The sequence below is a fragment of the Phoca vitulina genome, unplaced genomic scaffold (assembly GCF_004348235.1).
Source record: "Phoca vitulina isolate PV1807 unplaced genomic scaffold, GSC_HSeal_1.0 scaffold67, whole genome shotgun sequence".
In the NCBI taxonomy this organism is placed as follows: Eukaryota; Metazoa; Chordata; class Mammalia; order Carnivora; family Phocidae; genus Phoca; species Phoca vitulina.
Genome location: NW_022589770.1, coordinates 13552924 through 13575583, shown reverse-complemented (window position 1 = coordinate 13575583; position 22660 = coordinate 13552924). Strand labels below are relative to the sequence as shown.

The 22660-nt window shown below is 37.2% G+C and overlaps 1 protein-coding gene across 11 annotated transcripts in view; it reads left to right on the top strand.

The window, feature by feature from the left end:
• Nucleotides 1-22660, top strand: part of KDM4C (lysine demethylase 4C) — a 478025-nt gene that overhangs the window by 324497 nt on the left and 130868 nt on the right. The gene's annotated exons all lie outside the window — the stretch shown is intronic.

Genomic DNA, 22660 nt, shown 5'->3' with positions numbered 1-22660 from the left:
ACTTAGGGTACAAAGATTCCTCCTCATCTAAATTGTTTTTCCTGATGAACCCTGTTGAAACTTCAGCTTACATCCAAGCATTAAGTTCTATTCCACTAACCCATCATGTCACCTATTTTTCCATTTAATTATGTGCTACCTTGTTACTTCTTAAAAATTCTCTTTCAAGAAGCATCAGAACATTTTTGAAAATTAGGACCTGTTAGATCTTAACATTGTATCCCTCACTCTTAATCTCAGAGCAGATGATTTCAATTGTAATAGTAGCATTTGCTTTATTTCTCAATGATCTCTAATGAGTTAAATTTCTTTGCAACCAGATTAAAATCCTGAAGGACAATATAAGGAAAATGCCTTGCATGATAAAAATTTATGGCATGATATGTATGTTTAGCTCTCAGTGTTGAAAGAGACGTATGGTGACTATAAATTAAAGATGTCTGAGAATGTCTTTCTGAATGATTTTATTGCTGGCATTCACTTTAGGTAGTGAGGGAAAAATGAGGGAAAGTATGGACATTCTTTATAGCCCAAATAATCTGATCTGTTTTGTGTTAGAGGTAATATCTCCAATTTAAGAAGTCTTTCATTAGTGGGCCCAGAAAACATTTTTGTATTTCCTTTGATGTGATCATTATATTAACAAAAATTATGTAAATACAGAGTATCTTAAAATCAGCCAGGAAGTCCTGCTGTAATAAGTATATTCAGTTCTTGTTTGCCATGCAGGTCTTATATTTATTATATGAGCCAAATTAAAGCTTTGTAGAATCAGTCTGGCCTGTGATCCTCTCATTCACCCTGAAGTATAGGTTTAGAGATTAGAGATATTCTAATCCAGTTCACCAAGGTGTGAAGAATTCTCTGTTCCATCCACAGTTACTGCTTGACTCCTTTGCTCACACCCTGAACAGTCCTGTTTCCCAAGGTACCATTGTCCTTTGCATGGCAGAGCTAGGGCCAGGCCTACGTTACCCACCCTGATTCTGAGGCTGTTTGTGATAGTTTATGCTGTTTTCCTTTAGCATGTCTTAAGAAGGAAATACTAGATTAACGACTCTTTAGAACTAATTTAAAGCTCCTGTTAATCTTAATCCCTCACACCCTTAGAAAATACAATGTCTTTTGTGTTTTATTATTGATACCATGCAATAGAAATGGAAACTCTCGAATACAATTTTACAATGATTTTTTTAGATCCACATAATATCTTATTTCTAAGTGGAAATGATCTGAATTCAAGTGCACCAGTTGTTTTTTCAATTTATCCATTTGCGTGAACTTTGTCTATGAAGCTTGATTCCTATTTTTTTCTCCTGAGAAATCAGTGAATTGCAGTTTAAGCATTGCAGAGGAGTAAGTGATAATATCAGTATTTTGGCTTTAAATCCCTTATTTAGTGTGGTTGTGAGTGTTACAATATTAATTTTTAGTAGACAAGTATGATTCTTTGGATTTTGTGGCTGGAATGATTGCATTTTAAAAGTATCCTTAGACTTGACATCTTTAGGAATCAATCTCACATTGTCAGTTTTAGGTTCCAGAAAAGCCTTGGGACTCCTTTTAATGGAGGTTCCAAAGGAGCTAATGGAAATCTAACAGTGCAAGGGAGGTCAGATGACATTTGATTGCTGGTTTGTACGTCACTAACTCTAATTCCTAATTATTTCCTGGGATTTTCTTTTTAAATGTACTTTGTAAATGTAAGACTTACTATTCATCATGAATGAAAAACATTCCAATAACATATTTTGCTTGGTATATATATTTATACAACAGATGTGATTGTTCTAGCTAATTCTGTTTCCTTTTATGATGAGTACTTTGCACACCTGGAGAGTAAGAAGAGGGTAGACTGAAATACCTTATATTTATCTTTATAAGGTATATGTGAGACTTGAATGTGGTTGTTCTGTTTTTTAAAGATTCATTTTAAAGAGTTCTCATTGTTGGATGAATGGGTAAAGAAAATGAGGGGTATATATAGAGATACACACTGAAATTTCATATTCAGCTATAAAAAGGAAATCCTGACATTTGCAACAACATAAATGGCCTTGAGAGCACTATGCTGAGTGAAATAAGTCAGACAGAGAAAGACAAATACTGTATACTCTCTTTAAATGTGGAATCTTAAAAGAACACGCTGAACTCATAGGAACAGAAAGTTAATTGGTGACCGTGGGTGGGGGGGCATGGGAGAAATAGATAAAGGTGGTTAAGGGTACAGACTTCCAGTTTTAAAATGAATACATTTTGGGAATCTAATATACAGCATAGTAACAACTGTAGTTAGAAATACTCTATTGTATAGTACTGTACTTGAAAGTTGCTAAGATTGGGGTGCCTGGGTGGCTCAGTCGGTTAAGCGGCTGCCTTCGGCTCAGGTCATGATCCCAGGGTCCTGGGATTGAGCCCTGCGTTGGGCTCCTTCCTCGGCGGGGAGCCTGCTTCTCTGCCTGCCGCTCCCCCTGCTTGTGCTCTCTCTCTCTCTATTTCTGTCAAATAAATAAATAAAAATCTTAAAAAAAAGAAAAGTTGCTAAGTTCTTTAAAGTTTTCACCAGAAAAAATAAATAAGTAAAAGAAACTATGTGAGGTGATGGATGTGTTACCTAATCTTATTTCGGTAATCATTTCTAAATACATATACATAAATCAAATCATCATGTTATACATTTTATGTTATACATTTTAAACTTACAGTGTTATATGTCAGTTATATTTCAGTAAGGCTGGCGGGGAGGAGACTGTAATAGTAACTGTATCATGGAGGTAAGCATCAATAATTTATTTTTGTTTATTTTTAAATATTTTAACCTATTTATTTGACAGAGAGAGACAGCGAGAGAAGGAACACAGGCAGGGGGAGTGAGAGAGGGAGAAGTAGGCTTCCCTCAGAGAGGGAGCCCGATGCAGGGCTCGATCCCAGGACCCTGGGACCATGACCTGAGCCGAAGGCAGATGCTTAACGACTGAGCCACCCAGGCGCCCCAGGCGTCAATAATTTAAATTCTGGAAGCAAAGGCATTGTAGGGATTATTTCATCTAACGTTAGAAGGTAGTTGGTTTTCTTACTGTCAACCTGGGCGAGGTAACTGAGGATGTATGCAAGGCTGGAATCAATGCTCAGTGGTCAGCTGTCTTTTTATTTACCATTTCTAACGAGGGACATCACTCTGGCCCCAACTGTTGTGATAGTTTTTAAGTAACCGGAGGCCAGAACTTTGTCTCATTGACCTCTGTAGCACCCCTAATGCCTGGTGCAGTGTTGGATCATTTCTGAACGGGTGAAACATAAAGTAAGAAGGTTGTGATCGCAGAGATATGGGCCAGACCTTTATTTGTGGCCTTCAGTGCTCTCACTGTTTCCGGAGTCTCGCTTCAGTGCTCACTGTGTTTCATTTTGCTACTGTCTTTACTTTATCCATTTGCGTCAGTTAAAACAAGGAAGAAGATGCCTTGCTGCCAGCTTCACCTGAATGTGTTGGGGGAAGAGATTAGTTACAAATTTTGGATTGTACCCTAATTTAGATTCTAGGATCCTGGCTCTATATCCAAATTCAAATGAAATGAAATAAAGAACCCCCCAAATACCTGTCTATCCTGAGATTCAGGTTGTACATCCCATCATTCTAACTAAATGTTATTGCTTTGTGCCTATTTTCCTATTTCAGTACCACTCAGGTAAATAGATACAACTACCTGAAAGCTATGTTTCAGCTTATGGCTTATAACCCAACTGTATTGGATTATTTTATTTTCAGCTGTTTGTTTTTGACCTTTTGGGGACTATTTATAAAATTGATTTGAAGCAGTTTTTACTCTGTTACAGTATGACTTGAGAGCACATGCCAAACATTACCAAGTTCTCTTTTTAGGGGTATACTGTCAGTACTCTGATTTTAGCATGTGTTTCTTATTATTTTAATTTTTAATGTGAGTCTAATCACTTTTGATCTAAATTGCTAAAGTTTTCTCTAATCTGTGATTTCCACTGTTTAATGGCTGCAAGTTACTACTAATTAAAAATGCTAGTATTCTCACTGTAAAAATGCAGAATTTGTATTGATTTCTTTGAGATTTTTTCCCACCATTTTCTTTTTTATCCCTGCACTTAAAAAAAAATTTCCAGTATGGGTATTTCTGTGAAATACCTGAATACTCCTTTAGGGATACACTTCTGATTATGAAGAAAGATGTTAGTTAGATGTCTGGAATGGGCCAGTAAACTAAATACTTACTACTATTCTAAAAAGTAATCCATGTGTTTAATATTATGTAGAGTAAAAATAGGATTTTCTATATTATCTTTTGAAGAATTTATAATATAAAATTCCAAAGGGTAAATAAATATAAGCAGGTTGAAGAGGTTAAAAAGGAATATGGATGAGATTTTCTCTTCTTAAAATTTAAGGATAATGTAGCTGTCTGGTGATTTTTTTTCTGTCTAGGTAATTTGGATATTTCTTCAGGGACCTTTCAGGGGATAGGGGCTGTGAAGTTTTGTTTTAGTGCCATAAGTGGTGGTGAAAACTGCATGTAAGGATTGGTAACTTATCATGGAAAGTCACATCACACTCAGATTTATGACTTTGACAAATCATAAGTTTCCAGTCTCCTGTCCTTGGCAGCGTTAAACCTGTGCTGTAGTTTTCCATTGTCAGTATGAAAAATTTCAAATAAAGCGTGTATCATTTGTGCTATGTCTTACTAGGGGGCTTTTTTATTACCTTAAATAATTCTTGGGAGGGTAAGGTAAACACAGTAGCTCACATACATATAATCTAAACAAAAAATCTAAATTAAAGAAAGATTTAAAAGCAATGTAATGAGAAGGTTCTATTAGAGATTATATCTAAGGTCTCTTCTGACCCTCAAATCCCTTGATTCTGTGTTGCTTTGTATTTCCATTTTGCTTTAATTAGCTTTCCTTAAGAATTGGGGCCCTTCTAGCATACTAAATTTATTATGCACTTCTTAACCTAGTTAGAGGTGTTAGGAAGTATAGGAATAGAAGTGGCACTGGTAATTATTGACCAGATCAGTGTAGTCTTTATGAGCTAAAGGAAATTTTTAACAGGCCAGTGACTTCAAGGCCTTACTATAACTTTATCTACTTGCTGTTTGGGAATGCATGACAATATGTATTGGCCTCTAAATTCTTTTTTATTTCAGTATATCCTGTTACACTTAATTTAGGAGAATTTGTTTCAATATTTTTATTTGAAAGTAATACAGTATTAAAAAAAGTAGCTACATATTATATTCTTGGGTGAATATTGCCATTGTATGAAAAAGCAGATTTTGTAATGAAAAATTTAAAAAACACTTTATGGGTTGGAGTTTTCATTCTGTATAATGAAATGCACAAACTAGGTAATTGCACACATTTATTATCTATTGAATAGCATTTATTGTACTATGTAGAATAATGAAATTATATTGCATATGTGTAACATAGCATCTCTGTAATACAACATTTTTTTCCCCAAAATGGTTTCAGGACATCAAAATGCAAACATGAAACATGTTTTCACATTTATTCACTATGCCTTTTATTTTTCTTATTTTTTTTTTTTTAATGGAGTAACACATAGATATGAGCAAGTTATACCTTGATGATCTTTTGGGATTTGCCTTTCTGTTCCTCTTATAAAGAATGGAATATACAATTGCAATGATTAAAAATAAACATTTTGGTGTTTATTTTTTTACTGCTTGACCATAGGCAAGTGATATCTATAGATTGGGTAGGGGTTGCCATTCATGCCCTCCACGGCTGAACGTAGCTATTTTATTTGACTTCTGAAAGAAAATGAAGTCTTTTTTCTGCATAAATCATAGTCACAAAGTTAAATTCTAGAAATTCCTGAGGTAGTGGTCTTTACAAAACTCACTCCAATGGTGTTGCTAAAGCTTGTAGACGGAAGAATCTAAGTCATTTGTTGGAATGCATTTGTTTGAACTCCTGGTCTTTGGAGTATACCTTAGTCTGTCAACTTTTAGGTCTCAGGTAAAAAGGATTGACCTCTTGGAAGTGGTAGCTTGTCAGATCTTTGGGAACAATGAAGTGCCAACCTGTGTAACTTTCTGTTTACTCTGCCTGATGATTGGTGGGTGGACGAAGGTGGTTTATTAGGTAGTCTTTGGTTCCCACTTTGCGTTGAGAGTGGGGTCCTATAGATGGAGGTGCATCTGTTACGAAGCAACCCTAACTTATCTCTGTTGAATCTCAAGGTAGTGCTTTCCCTCTCTCTTTAATAGAAGTTCTCTTAGGCTGGAGATTATTAAAGAAAATTTGTAAGTTTAAGGTGTATGTTACCTTTACCACATAACACAACCCTTATTCTCCCTCTTTAACTCCCCAGATAAAAATAATGGTACTGATAATAGATATTAGAAATTGCCAATCATTATGCTCTTTGAAAGTCTTTTATTGTAGAAAAGTAAGGTTTTATTTTTCAACCTTTGACCTACAAATTCAGAATAACTATTGATTTAAATATAAACTAAGCAGCATACAGCTTCCATAAAATGTAAGGACTAAAGAGTTCTTCATCTCTGTCAGAAATCTCCTTTTACAGATGATGAACCAGGGTTTGAGAGAGTAAGTCTTTTACCCCCTGGATTGCCCCACAGTATGGTAAGACAGCCTTCATTCGTGGCAGTGCTCAGGCCTTCAGATTTCCAGGCCCATTTACCTCAGTTTCTTGTTTTTAGAGTGGGAAGAAGGCTAAGCAACTGACCAGTTTTTGAACAAGGTTTTTGAATGATTTTTGTTTGTTTCCATTGAGAGTTAATCCAGCACTAACTTCTAGTGTAATTACACTAGAATGTGTTATCTACTTAATGTAGGTTAATTAGCCTTACTGGGTGGTTGAGTAGAGCAGTTACTTTACCCTTTCATATGTACTCTGGGTTCTGCCCACAGGACCTTTCCCAGAACTGGATAATCTCCTGAATCCAATTTCCCAGCTGACAACAGCATTGACATTTTTCTTTTACGAAGAGCTCTGAAGTGGCTTTCTAGATCAGAGCCATTGATTTTTAGATCAGATTGGCTTATGGCCTTGAGAGGTCATGGTGGCGCGGCTGCTCCCTGTGATGTGTTTTATGCTGTATTTTTTTTTTTTTTAAATTCCATGAGATACTGTTAAGACCAGGTGATGGGAGGCTGTTAGCCTGAAAGGCTGACTTTGATCCTCATATACAGTAAAACTAGTAGAAACAGAAGGGCTCTATTCTTGTTAAAGGCAGGGCATTCACAAGTGGGTGGTGGCTGTTTGTAGTCAAGTGGTTGCTTATGTAATTACTCCTCTCCATTGAGGTGTCCCTGTAAGCCACTATCTAGGACCACACTCTCCCATTTGAAGGAATACATTTGGCTTCACAATTACCTCTTGCCTCCTGAAGAGGCAGATTATTCTAAACGGCTGCAGACTTAAACCTTGGCTCACAAAGGCCAGGGTGGTAATAATTATTTTACTTTAACCAAACAGAACAGCACATTTGAGAATATCAGTTATCCTGACAACATAGCTATGATGTGGAGGCCTTCCTGTTAGGGAACTGCTTACAGGCTAAAAAGTCACAAATCATTTTTTTCTGTACTTTCTTCCTCCTTTCAATAAACATCATTCTCCTCCCTCCCTCCACTTGGTAATGGAGAGAAAGAAAGAGAAGTCTACACAGCTTATTGTAAGTGGAACTATATTCATAAATAGCTTCTTGATTGAGAACAAATGCCTCATTAATCTTAAGTGCTTCAACCAGAGAGCACAAGTAAAGTCAGGAAGAATAATGACTGACATTATAGGGAGCATAACATACTGTACTACACACCAGGATGTGCATGCCTGGAGGTCACTGGGCTACGAGGCACATCTCCTTAGCAATGAGGAAAGGCATCCCTAGGAAGAGTGGAGGGCGAAAAAAGTGCAGTGCAGGCATTTCTCATGAATAGCAAAAATTAGTCCAGTGGCAGGATGAAGAAATCAAGTACTTTGCTATTTGTTATAGAAGGTCATGCTGGGAAGAAAGAATAAACCAGCTGGGTTTTTATTTGAAAGCCAAATGTTGTACAGTTTTAACAAAGTAAGATGTATGTTCAACTTGAAGTACTTTGCTCAGGTTCCTGGAAATAGGATTATGCATTAAGTTTCATGTAGATGGCCTCTGACCAGTCTTAAATTACAGAGGTGCTTCTTGCCACTGATCGTGTGCTTGGCTTGCTACCCTGCTATCAGATAGGTGCTCTGCAAATTTAATTTTTATATTGGTGTAAGCAATGCTATTAGGAAGTTAAATCCAGGGAAAAATCGAATTTGAAATTTGAAAAATCGAATTTGAATATGTATGACTTTATATTCTTCTGTTACATTCCATTCATACAAATGGATGTATGATGACATTTAAATAGTTACAATGTAGTAAGTATACACCCCCCGCCCCAAGATGTCCATGTTCTAATCCCTGGAACCTATGAGTGTGTTTGTCATGTTGCATAAAAAAACAGAATTATGGTAGTAGATGGAATTAAGGTTGCTAATCAGTTGATCTTACGATATCTGGGTTTACCCAATTCAGACACAGGAGTCCTTAACTGTGGAAAAGGGTGGCAGAAGAGAAGGTCAGAATGAGGTGAAATGAGAAGCTCTTGACCTGCTCTTGTAGGCTTTGCAGATGGAGGAGGGCCATGAGCCAGGGCATGTGGGCCACCCCTTAATGCTAGAGAGGACAAAGAAATACTTTCTCCCTGAGTACCTCCAGAAATGAATGACCCTGCTGACACCTTGATTTTAGCCCAGTGAGACCCATTTTGGACTTCTGACCTACTGAACTGTATTAATTTGTATTATTTTAAGTGATTAAGTTTGAGGTTATTTGTCATTGCAATAATAAGGAACAATAAAGAACTAATACAGTATTCAGTAGAAAGCATTGTTGAAAGGGTCATTCATTTGTTTTCACTCTTAACTGGCATTCCATTAGGTATGTTGCATTTCCCGTGTCCTCGCCCAGTCTGAGGCATCTTTCTCGGACTGCTTTCTTCTGTCTTACTAGCTCACACTCTCTAGTTCCTGGAATCCAGCAATCCTTTACCCCACTGTGACTCCCAGTAATGCTCCAGTTTTTCAGTCTCTCCCTCTCCTCTTGCCCTTACTTCCGTTTTTAGCTACTATGTTTCCTTGCACACTTTCAGCTCTCCTTCCACTTGCTAACTTTGTTATTCTCCCTAAGTACAACTCAACCCTGGTAAATCCTATTATCTATCTGCTCTGCACCTGCAGCCCTGTAGCTGAATATGGCTGTGGAGAAACACCATCAGATTGCTCTTGCTTTCAACTTGTAACTATTGATGTGTCCTTGGTGATGTCTGTAATTCATTCTGCATTCCCATCACAGATTCCCTCTTTCATTGTCCAGGTTGACTGTTTCATACCTGTCACCTGAAGCTTCCCTTCTTCTACCCCATCCTTACTCTCACTTTGTGAACTTCATATTTCACCAAGCAACAGGAAGCCATCAGTGGACATCTGCAAGTTTCCAGCTGCATGATATCCACAATATCTCTGCTCCTACCTATGGCCACCCCCTCTCTTATTACACACAGGATCATAGTTCCAATAATTCATCCCTTTCTTTCCCATACCGGCAGGTTTCCCCTCTCTAGGTGATTCTCATTATCATCCAAATAAGCTGCTATTTCTTCCATTTTCAAATAAACCAAAAAACCAAACCAAACCAAACCAAAACAAAAAAACACCTCTCTTGATCCTTCTTCCTCACCAGCTCCACCCTATTTCTCCATGCCTCTATGTATAGTAACACTCCTTAAAAGACTTGTCTTTATTCATTCATGTATTTGTTCTTCTCTCCAGTTCTTCTCCCCCACTTCTCTCTTAAACTTATTCTAGTCACATGTTTTTGTAGAAATTTCTGTTCCTCTGTCAGTTGACCACTGTCTCCTGTTTGAAGCACCGTCTTCTCTTGGCTCCTGGGACCCTACACACTCCTGCTTTTCCTCTTTCTTTACTGGCCACTTCTTTTCACTCTCCAGAACTCAAACCTGGGCTTCTTCTCTCCACTGGCTCATTTGGTAATCTCATCCATGTCATAGCTTTGATGCTTTTAAACAGCAACTAGTCATTGATGGCCTGTATGTATCAGTGTCTAGCTCAGCGGAGCACTATGGCCAATTTCATGAGCAGTGTCTCCTTTCACATGCCTAATAGATAGATAGCTCAAGTTCACCCTGTCCCAGACTGAATTCCAGATCTTGTCCTACAGATCTCCTGCTTCTAGGCCCTCTAGCTGCTGAAGCCAAAAACTGTAGGGTTAGATTTGATGCTTTTCTTCTTCTCATACCCACATTTAACAGTGAATTCTATCTTGGCTACTTTTAAAATGAATTCTGGCCACTTCTTAATTGCCTCTGCTCATATTACCCAGACTAATCTACTCATTACCTCTTTCCTGGATTCTGGCAGTAGCCTACCATCTCTTTTTGTTTCTATGTTGTTTTTTTTTAACTTTTTTATTTCAATTCCAGTATAATTAACATACAGTGTTCTATTAGTTTCAGGCGTACAATATAGTGATTCAACAATTCTGTACATTAGTGCTCATCGGGACAAGTGCACTCCTTAATCCCCATCACTTATTCACCCATCCCCCCACCCACCTCCCCTCTGGTAACCATCAGTTTGTTCTCTAGAGTTAAGAGTCTGTTTTTTGGCTTCTCTCTTTTTTATTCGGTTGTTCATTTGTTTTGTTTCTTAAATTCCACATATGAGTGAAATCATATGGTATTTATCTTTCTCCAGCTGACTTATTTTGCTTAGCATTTTTTACTTATGCTCTTGAACCTTTATCATCCGCTGTCAACGCAGCCATTGGAATGATCCAGTTAAAATGTAGGTCAGATTATGTTCTTGCTGTGCTCAAACCTTACAGTGCCTTGCTGTCTCAGTCAGAATAAAGTTGTTGCCTTTTTTCATGGCCTATGAAGCCTTATCAGTTATTCCTTCTCTTAAATTTCTGATCACCTTTCCTATTAGAAAAGGCCAGAATCTGCTGGCATCACTTTCCCTAGATTATTCCATGGTCCACTCCCATAGCACTTCACATCTTCTACCATCTAAATAATCTACTGGTTTAGTTTTTCTGCTGTCCCAGCAGAAGGTAACTTCATTGAGGCCTGGATCTTTGTCATTCACTGCAGTTGCCCAGTGCCTGGAACATGATGATTAACTGATATTTGTTGAGTGAATGTGTGTTTTCACTTACAGTACAAAATCAATGTGGGCATTTAAATTGGAGAATTCACTTGCTAGTACGAAATTCGCTGGAGCCTGTGGAATTTCCATTCAAAAGATGACTGCAGGAAACCTGTCATTCAGTTTCCTAATCACTCAGAATTCATGCCAGCCCTGTCCTTACCTGAGATCCTGTTCTCTCCTCAGCCCTGATAAATGAGCCACCTCTCCAGAAATGGTTCTTCCATGTTTTGTTGATCAGCACTTTGTAAGCTAGCTTTCTGTTAATGTGATTAATTACTCTTTGTTTTCCCAGCTCAGACAGCCCTATTTTATGGTTTTGCATTTCTGTTATGAACATGTCAGATAAATAAGGGTGTGGGGAGGTACTTCAATTTCATAATTTTTCTATAGCACTGAAAATTGGCTTTAGTGGCACTTTGGCTATGTCAGCTAAAATGAGAGCTTCTTATGAGGCAGCTTGAGAATGCTGGTATTGGCATTTCTTTAACTGATGTTTTATAGAAGAGCCATTGGAACATGATTTCCCTCCACCACAAATAATGAACAACTGCAATAGCTGTATTATAACAATGTCCTTCTCACCATTGTTGTTAATGTTGTGTCAGCACTTTGATTATAAACACTCTTTTTCATGGTTTAATAACTGAGCCATAAAGAAATCATTCCATGTTGTAAATTGGTATACTTGCTGTTCATTGCAGTGGTGATTTTTTATGAAACCAGATTTTAAAAATACTTGGTAATGCTAGAAGGGGAGTTTGTGAATGGTATTAGATGAGGGAAAGGGACCTAAGCAGGAAAGGTACAGTATTCAATATATGATCTAATTTATACTTTTTCATTCAGCTTTTAGCTGCCCTGGGTGGGGATGAGGGCAGTAAGTACAACAGAAGGGCTCCTTTAAAGCTGTACTTAGGAGACAGGAGTAAGAGCTGTCTTATAGAATAATCATGTTGTGACAGGCATTTTAGTATTTGTTTGTTTGTTTTGTTTTAGGAGACATTGGTTCACTAGCAATATATCTAAATCTTTATAATAGTGAGTCATTTTACACTGGGTGTTATTGTTCATTTTACACTGGGTGTTATTGTTCTTGGAAAAGGCATACTCATTAAACATGAGATAAAACAAGGCTGGCAATGAGCCCTGACTGTTGAATTTTATTTATTTATTTTGTTGTCTTTGGGTGTCTCTAGAGGTTAGATTAGAAAGGAGTTTTGATACACTGAAAGACTTTAGAAGAAATCATAGTGCTCATTTAAAATTTTCATTTAAGAAAATAGGCTAAACCTCCACAGTTACATTAATTTTAAGTTACACATATTTAATAAAAAAGGTTTAATTCCTTGTCTGTCTGTGGGTTTTCTTTTTTTAATATGAGAATACTAAACATGGTTAAGACACTCTCCCATTCTGAACACTCTTGAGTTCTCAACTCTCTTTTACAGAAAACTACTGATACTATTTAGTCTGTTGTCCTTGCAGATCTTTTCTCTACATACACGAATGTAATGGCTCACTGTTCCTGGGGGACCCAAATGGTATCACAGTTTAACAGGCTGTAGTGTTTTCACTTAGTAATACAATGTATAATTCTTCGTAACTCAGTATTTATGGATTTACTAGATCTTTTACATTGCTATTTTAAATTTCAATCTTGACTCTATTCTTATTAAAAAATCCAGACATTACAAATAAAATCTAAGCAACAGAGAATTCCTGTTCCTTCCAGAGGTAACTGTTTTCTCTGTTATAAACAGAAATGAGATGATTGTACATTCTTCCTTCTGCACAGATATAAATTATCTAAGATATATTTTAAGAAATTCAATTGCTGAGTCATACTTCATGTGCATTTAAAATTTTGATTGATAATGCCAGATTCCTCTCCAGAGCTACCATAACATCTCATATACCCCAAGACCGTATGTTTTTTGATTTAATAATCTGAAAGTTACATCTCATTATTTCATTTTTCACCCTTTATTCTTTTTTTTTTTTTTTTTTTTTTAAAGATTTTATTTATTTAACACACAGAGAGAGAGCGAGGGCAGGAACACAAGCAGGGGCAGTGGGAGAGGGAGAAGCAGGCTTCCCGCAGAGCAGGAAGCCTGATGTGGGACTCGATCCCAGGATCCTGGGATCATGACCTGAGCCGAAGGCAGACGCTTAACGACTGAGCCACCCAGGCGCCCTTTCACCCTTTATTCTTGAAGTTGGGTATCTTTCATGTGATTATTGGCTATGAAGAGTTTTTGAATTAATCTGCTGCCTATTTTTCAAAAGTGTGGGTTTTAAAAAAATACTTTCTGGATAGCAGTCTTTGTTTTATATTGGAAATATTTTCTTGTCTTATCATCTTATGTTAATTTATATAGTATTTTATCCTTCAGAATGTTAAAATGTTGATATAATAAAAATTTATTAGTCCTTCCAATATGCCTTTTATCTTTTAAATGTTATATTAAGAATTCATATTTATCCTAAATCCATCAATATATTTGCCTACAATTTATTTTAATACTTTTATAGTTCTGTTTTGTTTTTGAGTTTAGATCTGTAAATCAATTGGAATTTATTTTTATGATTCAGAGACACATATACTCTCTCTCTGGCTCTGTCAGACACACACACATTTCAGTGTTCCATTGAATACATTATTGAATAGTTTGTGGTATTAGTTTTTGGTTATTTAGCTCTTTGTTTTTTTTTTCTTTAAAGATTTTATTTATTTGAGAGAGAGAGTAGGAGAGAGAGCGAGAGAGCACAAGCCAGGGGGAGGGGAAGGGAGAGAGAGAGAGAGACACAGGTTCCCTGCTGAGGAAGGAGCCCCATGTGGGGCTTGATTCCAGGACCCTGGGATCATGACCTGAGCCAAAGGCAGACGCTTAACCAACTAAGCCACCCAGGCACCCCTCTTCCTTTTTTTTCTAATTCTCTCTTCAATTAAGAGTGATCTATTTAGCCAGAGCAATCAGACAACAAAAAGAAATAAAAGGCATCCAAATCAGCAAAGAAGTCAAACTCTCACTCTTTGCAGATGATATGATACTTTATGTGGAAAACCCAAAGACTCCACCCCAAAACTGCTAGAACTCATACAGGAATTCAGTAAAGTGGCAGGATATAAAATCAATGCACAGAAATCAGTGGCATTCCTATACACCAACAACAAGACAGAAGAAAGAGAAATTAAGGAGTCGATCCCATTTACAATTGCACCCAAAACCATAAGATACCTAGGAATAAATCTAATCAAAGAGGCAAAGAATCTGTACTCAGAAAACTATAAAATACTCATGAAAGAAATTGAGGAAGACCCAAAGAAATGGAAAAACGTTCCATGCTCATGGATTGGAAGAACAAATATTGTGAGATGTCAATGCTAACTAGAGCAATCTACACATTTAATGCAATCCCCATCAAAATACCATCCACTTTTTTCAAAGAAATGGAACAAATAATCCTAAAATTTGTATGGAATGACCTGAATAGCCAGAGGAATGTTGAAAAAGAAAAGCAAAGCTGGTGGCATCGCAATTCCGGACTTCCAGCTCTATGACAAAGCTGTCATCATCAAGACAGTATGGTAGTGGCACAAAAACAGACACATAATCAATGGAACAGAATAGAGAGCCCAGAAATGGACCCTCAACTCTATGGTTAACTAATCTTTGACAAAGCAGGAAAGAATGTCCAATGGAAAAAAGACAGTCTCTTCAACAAATGGTGTTGGGAAAATTGGACAGCCACATGCAGCAGAATGAAACTGGACCATTTCCTTACACCACACACAAAAATAGACTCCAAATGGTTGAAAGACCTCCATGTGAGACAGGAGTCCATCAAAATCCTAAAGGAGAACACAGGCAGCAACCTCTTCGACCTCAGCCGCAGCAACTTCTTCCTAGAAACATTGCCAAAAGCAAGGGAAGCAAGGGCAAAAATGAACTCTTGGGACTTGATCAAGATAAAAAGTTTTGCACCGCAAAAGAAACAGTCAACAAAACCAAAAGACAACCGACAGAATGGGAGAAGATATTTGCAAATGACATATCAGATAAAGGGCTAGTATCCAAAATCTATAAAGAACTTCTTAAACTCAACACCCAAAGAACAAATGATTCAACCAAGAAATGGGCAGAAGACATGAACAGACATTTTCCCAAAGAAGACAGTGAAACAGCTAGCAGACTCATGAAAAAGTGCTCAACATCGCTCAGCATCAGGGAAATCCAAATCAAAACCTCAATGAGATACCACCTCACACCAGTCAGAATGGCTAAAATTAACAAGACAAGAAATGACAGATGTTGGGGGGATGCAGAGAAAGGGGAACCCTCCTACCCTGTTGGATGGGAATGCAAGCTGGTGCAGCCACTCTGGAAAACAGTATGGAGGTTCCTCAAAAAGTTGAAAATAGAGCTACCATATGACCCAGCAATTGCACTCCTGGGTATTTACCCCAAAGATACAAAGGTAGGGATCCGAAGGGGTATGTGCACCCTGATGTTTATAGCAGCAATGTCCACAATAGCCAAACTATGGAAAGAGCCAAGATGTCCATCAAGAGATAAATGGATAAAGAAGAGGTGGTATATATACACAATGGAATATTATGCAGCCATCAAAAGGAATGAAATCTTGCCATTTGCAACGATGTGGATGGAACTGGAGGGTGTTATGCTGAGCGAAATAAGTCAATTAGAGAAAGACATGTATCACATGACCTCACTGATATGCGGAATTCTTAATCTCAGGAAAGAAACTGAGGGTTGCTGGAGTGGTGTGGGGTGGGAGGGATGGGGTGGCTGGGTGATAGACATTGGGGAGGGTATGTGCTATGGTGAGTGCTGTGAATTGTGTAAGACTGTTGAATCACAGACTTGTACCTCTGAAACAAATAATACATTATATGTTAAAAAAAAAAAGAAAGAAGGTAGTAGGAAGGGGAAAATGAAGGGGGGGAAATCGGAGGGGGAGACGAACCATGAGAGACTATGGACTCTGAGAAACAAATTGAGGGTTCTAGAGGGAAGGGGGGTGGGGGGATGGGTTAGCCTGGTGATGGGTATTAAAGAGGGCACGTATTGAATGGAGCACTGGGTGTTTTATGCAAACAATAAATCATGGAACATTACATCAAAAACTAATGATGTAATGTATGGTGATTAACATAACATAAAAAAAGTGATCTATTTAATATATTCTTTAAGTTTTCAATTTCCATTATTTTTTTTGGTTGTAGAATTTTTATATTGTTGTTCTTAAAAAGCTGATTTGTCATTTGTTTATAGTCTCTTATATTTCTAATTCCCACATTTAATTTTAAAACATATTAATGGGCTTATTTTATGTCTTGTGCCTAAGATATTGTGTATCTAGTTTTACATTATGTTTCTTCTGCTCATAGAATCATATTTTCTTGCATGATTTTGAGTTTTGATTGTGAGTTTATATTCCTTAGAACTTAATATTTGGGAATTTCTTGAGGCCTTTGTGGTAGGTGGTGGACCCACCTTCCAGCAATATCATCCTACTTTATGAACAATGTAAGAACCTTACAACAGTGTGATTTCATTAAACCTCTTTCCCTTTATGGTCTTATCTTACATTTACCATTACATACATTACACCCTACAGTATTGATATTTTTGTTTGAAACAGTCAAGGCTTTTTAGGAAACTTATAGTCTCCTTCTCTTTTTCTCTTGCTCTCATTCTCTCTTTGTATGCATGTGTTTTGAAGATACAAAAAATTTATTTTTTATTTACCCATGTATTTACTCTTTTTGGTGTTCTTCATTCCTTTTTGCCAGTCCATGGTTCAGGCTGGTATCATTTGCCTTTATTCTTTTAGATTTTTTGTCTCTATGAAATTGTTTTTATTTTATCTTCATTTTCAAAGGATATTTTCCTTGGAAATGAATTCCAGGTTGCCAGCTTTTTTCTTTCAGTATTTTGGTAGATACTGTTCCATTGCCACTTTTTCTGGTTAGATATCAGATGTAATTCATACAGTTGTTTACTGAATGTGTTTTTTTTCTCTGCTTTTAAGTGTGTTCTTTATATTTGGTTTTCACAATTTTGACTACTATGTATTTAGGTGTGTTTCCTTTGTATTTATCTGTTGGGGTTTGCTGGGCATCTTGGATCTGTGGGTTGCCTTTTTTTTTTTTTTTTTTAAGAGAGTGGAGAGGGGCAGAAGAAGAGAGAGAATCTTAAGCAGGTTCCACGCTTAGTGCAGAGCCTGATGCGGGGCTTTATCTCACAACCCTGAGAGCATGACCTAAGCTGAAATCAAGAGTTGGGTGCTTAACTGACTGAGCCACCCAGGCACTCTGGGTTGACATTTTTTTTTCACTGCTTTTGGAAAGTTTTCTGCCATTTTCTCTTCCAATGTTTGTTCTCATCCACTCTCTCTTTCCTCTCCTTCTCAGACTCCAATTATACAGAAATTGAACAGGTTATTTTCCCTTAGATCTCTCTTCATTCTTAAAACTTCTTTCCTTCTTTCTATTTCCTATTCATGTCTTTAAAGTCATTGAAGTTTTACCCTCACAATTCCAGTCCGCTTTGAAATATATTGAATTCAACATTATTGATGTCACATTTTTTCGTTTCTACCATTTACATTTGTTTTTTAAATAATTTCCATGACTTTGTTAAAATATTGCTATCTCTTCACATGTTATCTTTTTCATTAGCTCCTTTAGCATTTTGAACATAGCAATTTTAAACTCTCCATCTGATCATCCCAGTTCTTGTTCATTTTTGTGTCTGATTTTATTGATTCTTAACTTTCTTAATCATAAATCATATTTTCTTGTTTTCTGGTGTACCTTGTGCTTTTTTTTTTTTTATTGTGTGCTGGATATTTTGTCTTCTAGCAAATGAAGTTAATCTTATTTTCAGAAAGGGCATGGCCCTTTGTTTGTCAGGTTTCTAGAGTAGGAGTGAGGTCAGTCTGATTTGTAGTTGAGCTAGGTCTGAGCTTTGTTGCAGCTTTAGTTTGACTCAGTCCACTCTAGTTTCAGATGTTTTGAGGATAGGATCGGGATTGTCTCTTCAGTGTCTGTTCTCCGAGCACTGTGGAAACTAGCATCTGTCTGCTTTTCACAGCTAAGTTGGTGGCTTTTAGAACTATAGAAGAGCTCTCCTTGCTCTAGAATCTAGCTGCCTGGATTTGGGGTTCCTGGAGAGTTTTCTTTTCTGTGCAGGTCTGCATCGTGCTTTCTACACCTCAGGAGAATTATTGACAGATCTCTATTTTGTTCTCTGCTAAACCGCTACACCCAGATCATTCACTGGCAATGTTATGCATAAGTTGTCTAGAACCACAATTAACTTTTCACATATCCAACCACTGTTCTTCTTATATTGTGTTTATGGAATGCTTTACATTTATTAACTCGTTTAGGGAAGTAGTAGTATCCCCCTTTTACAGGTAAGATATCTGAGGCAAGGTCATGCTAGTAAATGGCAGAACCATGATTTTGAACCCTGACCATCTGTACTTTATTAACTATCAGGATAAAATCTGTTTCTCTAGTGTTACTGTTGCTCCTGTCAGTTAAATTGGATTCATGTAGCCTGAGGTTAGACTGCACAGACTAAGTGAAATGTTACTTTTTGCCTAAAATGGTATCATTCTTTGAAGGAAGAAGTGGAGATCAATTTAATGATCTCATACCAGTGAGTTTTTTTAGCTAGGTGAATTAAACAACTGGGAATATAAATTGTTATATAATACATGCTGCTTGTAACACAATTTTTTTATGATATGGGTTCTTTTGAGGGGATTAGTTAAAAAATGAATTCTTAGTCATTTATAGAAGTGAGGAAATGGAGACTTGGTTATACCCTTTATCACTATCTTCTTCATAGTATGGTTAAGTATACACAGGTCTTCTCCCCTCCTAAAGTGTGAGTTCCCAGGGCAGGCACAGTTTCCTGTTTATCTGGGCATTCTACTTTGAAATCTTGTGCCTTGCTTTGTTTGTACTTAAGAGGATGCTGGAGAAGAGGAGTATGGACTTGTGCTCAGGCAGACCTGAACTTGAACCTCAGTTACTCCTTTTGCTGATAGGCTAGGGGTTGAAAAACTATAGCCTGTGGGCCAAATCTTGCTCACCGCCTGTTTTTGTAAATAACATTGTTATTGGAATACAGCTACACCCATTTGTTTACATGTTGTCCTACAATGTCAGAGTTTAGTTGAAACAACTGTGTAGTGCAAAGCCTAAATTAGTAAATATCTGGCCATTTACAGATGAAGCTTGATGGCTCCTGGATTGGATGATTTTATACAAGTTACCTGATCTCTTAAATCTTAGTTTCCTCATAAATGAAGTAGGATATAAATTACCTAATAAGTTCATGTTAAGGAAGGGACGTAAAGTATATGAGGTTTCTGGCAGGGTATTTAGAATGAAATAGGCCTTTAATATAGCTTTTATTCTTCTAATATATTTAGAAGTGCCTTCTAATATATCTAATATTTATTCTTGATAACCAACTTAATAAATCAGTGTCCTGAGGGGACTCTATCTCTCCCTATATTCTCATTCAATTCTTTCACTGAATTGGAAGATGAGCAATATTAGTACAATTAGTGTATTTGGTAGATATCAACCTTTACATGTATCAGGCATTTTATGGATTCTTAAGAAAACTTGGGCTACTTTTCAGGTAAGGATTAACCTTTTAAATTTTAGAATTATCAATTTTGTTGCCTGACAATAAGGTACTATTTAAGAAAGGAAAGAAATGTTTAAAAGTGTCCTATATTATATTGCCTTTTATTGGGTTATAAACATAGGCATTTAGTGCAAGTTCATTTACAAATGAATGAATTGACAAGTTGACATGTTTGTGCTTGTGACAGATCAACTAGTTTGCATCATGTGAGGGATGGTGACTCAAAACAGTGACATAACTGGACATGACTTTTTTCTTTCCTACTTAGTTCTTCAAAATTGAGTGAATTGAATAGAAACCCTGATATCATATATATCATATAAATCATATAAGTAACTACTTGGCCATGAATATTTTTGTTTTTTTCCTAAGAGTATGATTTTTCAAGTAAATCATGGCAAAAATAGCTCCATGTCAAATCACTGTTTCTTAGCTCCATGTTAAGTTACCAGAGCCTGCAACTTCCTTTCCTTAGTGTCCCCGTATGAAAATGATCTTTGCAATTTTTTAATCCTTTGGTAGTTTTCAAGATTTTCACTCTGCCCTATTTTGCCCTTTCTCATTATGTAACAGATTCATCTGGAGGATATATTCTCTATCATAATAGAGAAAGAGTAACCTGACAAATATTTCCATAGCACTCATTGAGCTTACAGTTTATTCAGGACAGCAGAAAGAATTCAACAAATAGTTAAAAAGAGTAATGAGTGAGAAGTAACTGGCCCAGGGGGTTAGGAGAGCCTTCTCTGAGGAATCAACATTCAGGCTGAGACGTCAAGGATGTGTTCAGTGTAATAAATAAAGAATGGTGTAGGGTGTGTCTGAGGTGTCTGGGGCACTGGGAGTCTATGTGTGGAGAGTAGTACAGTGTGAGTCTGGACAAGGTCCAGGGCTGATGACCCTGGCCTTTTGGGACCACATTAAGTACTGAGAAGCATTAAAACCCATCCGTATGGGTTCTCGGTTGACCTGGGGTGGCTGTTGCCATAGTTTAGGTCTGCTGAGGGATGCTGGGGTTATCAACTGATGTGACAGATGTGATCTAGTATGAGAGGGAGATGACGTCTTCCAGTATGAGCTAGACAGGATGGTTGATGGAGAGAAGAGGGCAGATTTGGACATGGGATTGACAGGACTCCTTTGATTGGATCTAGTATGAGAGGGAGATGATGTCTTCCAGCTTGAGCTAGACAGGATGGTTGATCCCACTGATAGCAAACAGTGGGGGACTACAGGCTTGAGGAGACGTGATTTCATCTGTGCATGTGTGTTTGAGGGGCCTGTTGAGTGTCAATCAGACATACCAGGAAATTAATGTTGGAGTCACTCACTGGCCTTTTGAGAGTCAGGGAAGTGGATCAGATGCCCAGCAAGCAGTTGTGGATAGAGAAGCGAATGCCTCTTACAAAAGCTACCATGTTTAAGGAGTGTGAAAGAGACGCCTGTTAGAGGAAGCAGAGGATCAAAAAGAGGTCAAGAAGGGCAGTGAGGGACACGTCGGGTCACATAGAAGCCTCAGGTAGAAACTGTCAGGCATGATCAACAATGTTGAATGCCACTTACAGGTCAGGTGAGCCAGGGACTTGGAATGAGCCATTAGATTTTGTGACATGGAGGTCACTGGTAATCCCCAAAAAAACCAGTTTCACATTGTGGCAAGTGGAGTCTTCTCAACCTCACTTAAAATCTTGAGTCTACATGTTCTATTTGAGAGTACTGTTTCCTCACATTGTGGTGGTGCTCTGCAGCATGTGTATCTTTTAATGATGCTCCTCAGGTGCTTTCAGGCAGCTTCCATGCTGCTTTGCTGTATTTAACTCTGCTAGCTTGTCCCTTTAGGCTTTTTCTCACTACTAGTTTCATTAATCAGGCATCTAATGCTCTTAGTGTCTGAGCTCCTCACCATCCGCAGTTCTCTACTGCATTCTCACTTCAATACTGACATCTTTTTATAGTCAATGAAAATATTTTACCTCGTGTTTTATTTTCATTTTCTCTCTCCCTCTGTAGAAAGTGTGCTAAATTACTGGGAAAATACTTAAAATCGGTAATGTTTTATGAAATTGTTCTTGAATAATTTGGATGTTATTGAATAACTTGAATTACTGAATTTCTCATTTTTAATATTTGGACTGAACTTTTACTTTCATTGTGTGCTTCATCAAAACTATTATGTCAAGGGCCTCTAGAATCTGGCTGTGTTATAGAGAAAATCCATTGAGTTATCTCCTTGATCTGGGTTTATAATGGATTCAGATGTATATACATACACAGGACAGCTTTTGCTACTCTAACCTTTAATAATAACCCAGGAAATTCCAAATAGATGTGCAGAGTGTTTCCAAACACATAAAACCATTGAACATTTCTGGTTGTTTGCTTTTTTTGCTGCCTGTTAGGAGTTACGCAGGTATATTGATTCTCCTCAGTTGTTTTGGTATTGCTGTCCTCAGAAAAATTAAAGCTATAGAGTTTGACACCCCATTATTAATAGTAGATAAGTTAAAGGGATTCTTTGTAAAGTGAAGCAAAACTGTAGTTAAAGAAGATCACCTTGGAGAACAGATAAATTTTATATATATGGCTTGGAGAGGGAAAAACCCCAAAATAACCTACAGTTATTTTAAAAAATTTATTAATACAAGAAATTGGGAGGACATCTATTAGTGCTTGAGGT